The sequence below is a fragment of the Danio rerio genome, chromosome 9, assembly GCF_049306965.1.
Source record: "Danio rerio strain Tuebingen ecotype United States chromosome 9, GRCz12tu, whole genome shotgun sequence".
Taxonomy (NCBI): domain Eukaryota; kingdom Metazoa; phylum Chordata; class Actinopteri; order Cypriniformes; family Danionidae; genus Danio; species Danio rerio.
The window spans coordinates 24239133-24244494 of record NC_133184.1 but is presented as its reverse complement, the minus strand read 5'-3'; the positions used below and the strand labels follow the sequence as shown (position 1 = coordinate 24244494).

General features: G+C 38.3%; 1 long non-coding RNA gene across 2 annotated transcripts; it reads right to left on the bottom strand.

Moving 5' to 3' along the window:
* Positions 1 to 263: 263 nt before the first annotated feature.
* Positions 264 to 4976, bottom strand: LOC141376115 (uncharacterized). 2 transcript variants are annotated; one of them, XR_012385320.1, is made up of 2 exons: positions 2012 to 4976; positions 264 to 1858 (listed from the first exon to the last, which is right to left on the bottom strand). It is a non-coding gene; the product is annotated as an uncharacterized lncRNA (long non-coding RNA). The 2 variants fall into 2 exon arrangements; XR_012385321.1 differs by having other exon boundaries at positions 2019 to 4290.
* Between the last annotated feature and the right edge of the window lie 386 nt (positions 4977 to 5362).

The window sequence follows — 5362 nt, the reverse complement described above, 5'->3', positions numbered from 1 at the left end:
CTTTGGTACAACATTGTACCATTTTTCCCGAGAGTGTACGTTGACATGAGGACTGAACTGTGTAAAACTTAAATACAGCACTAAAAGCTTACAGTATTTTCTCCTGAGTACCTCATATCATCAGTGCAAGGACACTGAAATCTGTGATTTATTGTGTGAACTAAAATTCAATCAAGTTAAGTAGAGGATTGTGTCGGGCACCTTTGCGGATGTAAAAAGGCAACCCAGTCGAGTCACCCAAAGAACAACACCAGACACAGAGCTTCAGTCTCTCAGTTTATTCAATAAAACTCTTGTGTCCATTAACATGGCAGCCAACAGCTTACAAGAAACAGAGTAACAGAGTCTAAGTGGGTCTTTCAAGGGCAAAAGAAATCACCCTTTAACCCCATCTCAGTCAGCAGGACTCCTGTCCTTGAACCTTGTTGCCTACCACACATATGGACTGCTACAAACCACACTAACCCTAAGGCAGGAATAAGACAGTGAGTTAACGCACATGTAGAACATCACATTCAGGGTTGATATGGGCTCTACTGCATCAGTGCCACTCAATACTGTTCATCTGTCCCAGCTAAGAATAGAGCTACACTGAGATAAGCCATACGGTCTCTAAGAGACACGTAGGATGAGCAGAGAGAGAAAGCATCTGTTTGTGTCTCAAAGTTAAAGGGCATAGTGATGCCAACACCATAAGTTTACATCAAATTTGAGTCCTGGATTCTGGTTTACTGTTCTTCAAAACCTTTTTTGATTTGGTCTCAAGATTCCAGGGTTGAGCAAAATTCAGAACTGAAGACTTGACTATATTAAGTTAGAATCTTCTTCATGGATTTGTATTGTAATGAATGCAGTATTATAAATATAACGATATCGATATAAATATCAACAAGAGGAAAAATCTATTTATTTTTGACCTTTACACCTTTAAACAGAATAGAGCAAAATAGAATGAATCCATCCATACACCTGCTTTCATTCAATTTATGAGCTGAAAAAGAACAAAACAGAATTCATCCATTCATTCGTTCTTGTTAAAGTCCTGACTAACGAACAGAATATAATTTATCCCCCTACTTATTTTTTAAGTTATTATGAGTAACAGAATCTGGGCTTGATATTACACCCGCCGAATTGCCAAATGCAGGAAGATTTCACCTGTGGTGTGTTATAGACACCCCCAGTAGCTACTTTGGCTGATGGAAAATAATGTTTAAATTGCCAGTGCTGCTTTGTCACTAAAGATTAGAATTTTAGTTTAAGACCATTTGTCAGTATGAGTGCAAATGTGATCTTAGATTTAAGAAGCAGCCCGACTGATAAGTGTTCACATGAGCAAAAAAAGACAGGTGAATACCGAATGAGAAGATGATTAGGCGAACGGTGAGACACAGGCAATCCTCGCTCACTGAGGCAGTGTCGTTATATTTTGCCTGTTTGACACATTATTTAAAATTTGTGGCATGGAAATAATTAGTTTGATGTGGCCAGAGAAAAAAAATGGTTAATCCTTAGGGTTGAGCCTTGAAAATTCATGTGAAATAAAACTAATCGCAATGTGACCCCACAACCCATTTGCACATGCTCATTGAGCAAGGTCACGACACACACAAAAAAAGTAGATTAATGAGGAGGCATGTGGACATAACACAAAATTTAAATCAAGTAATTTTAGCGAGCCAAAGTTAAATTTATGCATACAAAATATATTTTCCTAATGATAAAATTGTTGCTTGTAAAAATGGTGAGTGGCTAGTAACATTGGAAAAATACTAGCCACAATGGTTGGTTATCAAAAAAGTTAATATCAAGCCCATAATACAGTGGTCACCAAACTTGTTCCTGGAGGGCCGGTGTCCTGCAGATTTTAGCTCCAACCCTAATCAAACACACCTGAACAAGCTAATCAAGGTCTTACTAGGTATACTTGAAACATCCAGGCAGGTGTGTTGAGGCAAGTTGGAGCTAAACCCTGCAGGGACACCGGCCCTCCAGGACCGAGATTGGTGACCCCTGACATAATAGAATAGAATAGAGAATAGAATAGTTTCAGTTCATCCTGCTTTCATTCAGTTTATGAGCTGAAACAGAACAGAATTCATCCATCCAATCATTTGCTCCTTTTAAAGTCATGAGTTAATAGAACAGGATAGAATTCATCCTTCCGTCCATCTGTTATCTTTTAAGTATTGACTTAGTAGAGCAGAATATAATTGACCAACCTACTCCATTTTAAGTTATGATTAATAGAATAGAATATAATCAGTCCATCAAATACTTTCCAACTCATAAGTCAGAATATAATATCATACAATAGACACACAGTGGCTCAGTGGTTAGCACTGTCGCCTCACAGCAAGAACGTCAGTCTTTCGAGCCCAGACTGGGTCAGTTGGCATTTCTCTGTGGAGTTTGCATGTTCTCCCCATGTTCCTGCAGGTTTCCACTGGGCGCTCAGTCCTAAGACATGTGCTACACAGTAGGTGAATTGGGTAAGCTAAATTGTCAGTAGTGTGTGTGTGTGAATGTGAAAGTGTGTGGTTGTTTCCCAGTACTGGGTTGCAGCTGGAAGGGCATCCACTGTGTAAAACATATGCTGGATACTTTGGCGGTTCGTTCCGCTGCATTTTGACCCCTTATGAATAAAGGGACTAAAGCGAAGGAAAATGAACGAATAGAGAAGGTCTCCATCCATTCACTCGTGTTCAACCCATGAGCTGGCACTGAACAGAATGTTTCTCCATTTAACTTGACTTCTGATCACGTCAAACAGAATGACAGCAAAAGGAATGCACCGAATAATGACAGCTCAGCACAAATACTAAGTGCAATTCAGAATCTAGTTTGCTACCTTAAATTAATTTCTACTAATACAAATAAATGTAAGGGCATTGTCAGTTCAATTCTGAATAGAGCACAACCCTGCAAGAGGCAGCACGGTTTTGACAGATAAAATCCGATCATTATAGTGAGAAAAGAGACATTGATGGGCAGATTGAGCAATCACAGTTTTCGAACAGCTAAAAATAACAGATAAAAGTCAGCCAGTCCAAAAACGAAGACATATGTGGTGTCAGAGACATTATGGAGCTCATTTGTGAGGTGCAGGTCTTTGCTCTGCCACCTCTCCTCACTCTGAAAGCTGAGAGCAAGTAGGCCAGTGTGATGACACAACAAAAATGAGTTATTGCAACACAGCAAAACAGATGTTAACCTCTCATTTTGTTCGGTGGATTATTTTCAGTGACATGTATTGCAAAAGTCTTTGCTCCAGGCAAAACGCTATTTTGTATTGGTAAGTTAAGGCTATCAGTTATTCACAGAAATGACACAGAAGGACCATTTAGAAATGACATTTCCCCGTAGGTGACATTCCTCAGTTTGATCAGCATCAAAACCTCCGTCTACAAAATACAAAACAGAACATCCACAATGAACATGCTACTAAATGGTCAAGGAAAAGTACAGTGGATAGATATAGATACGAGGGGCTTGGAAAGAGTCCCAAAAATATAATCATGTGAAACTAATGAGGTTGCAACAATCAGCGTGGTCTCTCTCTCTTCAGGCAGGCGTCTTTGTCTTCTTTGTTTCAACAGGCATGCGGTGGTTAAACTTTAGAGAAAATATAAACAATATCTATATATACATGACTGTTTAAAATCATTCTAAACTGTAAAATGAAAAGTAGATTTGTAAACATGCACTCGTAACCAAACCGCCAGACCGTCACGCAGGATAAACCATCTGTCCAACGACCACAGAAACAATGGGGCTCTATTAGCCAAATCCACCAGTAACTTCTATGATAAACGGAGCGACTGGAGGTGAACGTTTGTTCTGTGGTCATGTGGAGAGATTAGCATTATTTTTTTCTTCAGGACACTGGCGTAGCTTCTGCGGTTCTTTAAAGGGAACATTAACCTGCCGACCCCGTTAAGAGCTCGGTTTCTAAAGCCCAAACCTGAACTTTAAAACATTCTGCATTGGTGAAATTATATACAGTTCCAACACAGACCTTTGCACACTGAGAAAGCATCTGATGATCACTGCATGTTGATCTATATCAGGCACATCTGCCTGATGGCTACAGTCAATCATGTGATCCATTAGGTATCACTTCTAATCTCTGATACTATATTAAGTTACACCTTTAAACACATTCATATATATATGCACACAAGGCTCTTGGATTATACAAATACTGATACATGGTGGGCATCTTTAAGTTAAATATTCTTCATGAGTCCTCTCAGAAGGGCTAGAAAAACGAAGGGCCTCCCGTTCTATGCATTCATCTGTGCCGCATTCACACCAGTTTGACCGTCGACCTGAAATTGCGAGCTGATGTTTTCATGCTGCAATTAGGAATAGTGTTTCACTCCCTGAAATAGGACGTTAAATTTAGGCTCTGTCCATGCAGCAGTAAATCAAACCCCACTGCAGTAGCTTGTTGTGACAGTTGAGGACCAGAGGATTCAGTGTTAATGCCAGTGCTGGATCAAGTTCAGCCTGTCTCTGAATGGAGATGCTGTAAAGCTACAGAGGAAAGACTTTCCGTTTTCTCAGAAATATGTGGCACGATTATTCAAGTACAGTTTGTTGACATTAGTCAATGCATTTGCATTCATAAATTAACGACGTTTTACAGCATTTATTAATCCAGGTCAATCATGTTAAAGTCTACATATATTTACAGACTTTGGAATGTATAATTGGACATTATAAATTATAAAATATTTCGAATACACATAAACAAACAGTAAACAATGGTATTGAAACAATGGTATTGGCTTAAATCATGTAGTTAAGTTTATAAATTACATAAACATACATTAATAAATGGTGTATATATCTATATATATTTTCCAAATTGATCATCTTGATACATTTTAATGTTAACAAATCAATAATTGCCATAGACTTTTATCATTATCTCTAAATTTGTTAATAATTTAATTAATACTTCAAAAAAACAGATAAAATTTAAACCAGATAAAATCTTTCTTTAAACAGCCTTGGTTTGCTGATCTTAGCTTGATTAAAGCCTGTTCACAACAAGCTGAATGTTTAGTGAGAAAATTTAGTGTGATAATCATTTGAAAAACTGGCCATTCTGGCTCCCGTTCTGTTGCAGCTGCGTTTACACACAACTTTTACACACAACAGGCGTTGTAACCACCAGGTTGATCTTTTGTCCATTGGTTATCACAATTTTCCAATTGCTTAGAATAATGTCAGGAACAAAACTTAATCAAAGACATGAGCACATTTTGATACAGTGCACCTTGAAGTTAATGCAGTTTTGCAAGCAAACAAAACGAGTGGTAAAAAGACGACAAGTCGTCTGTGTTGTCTCTTT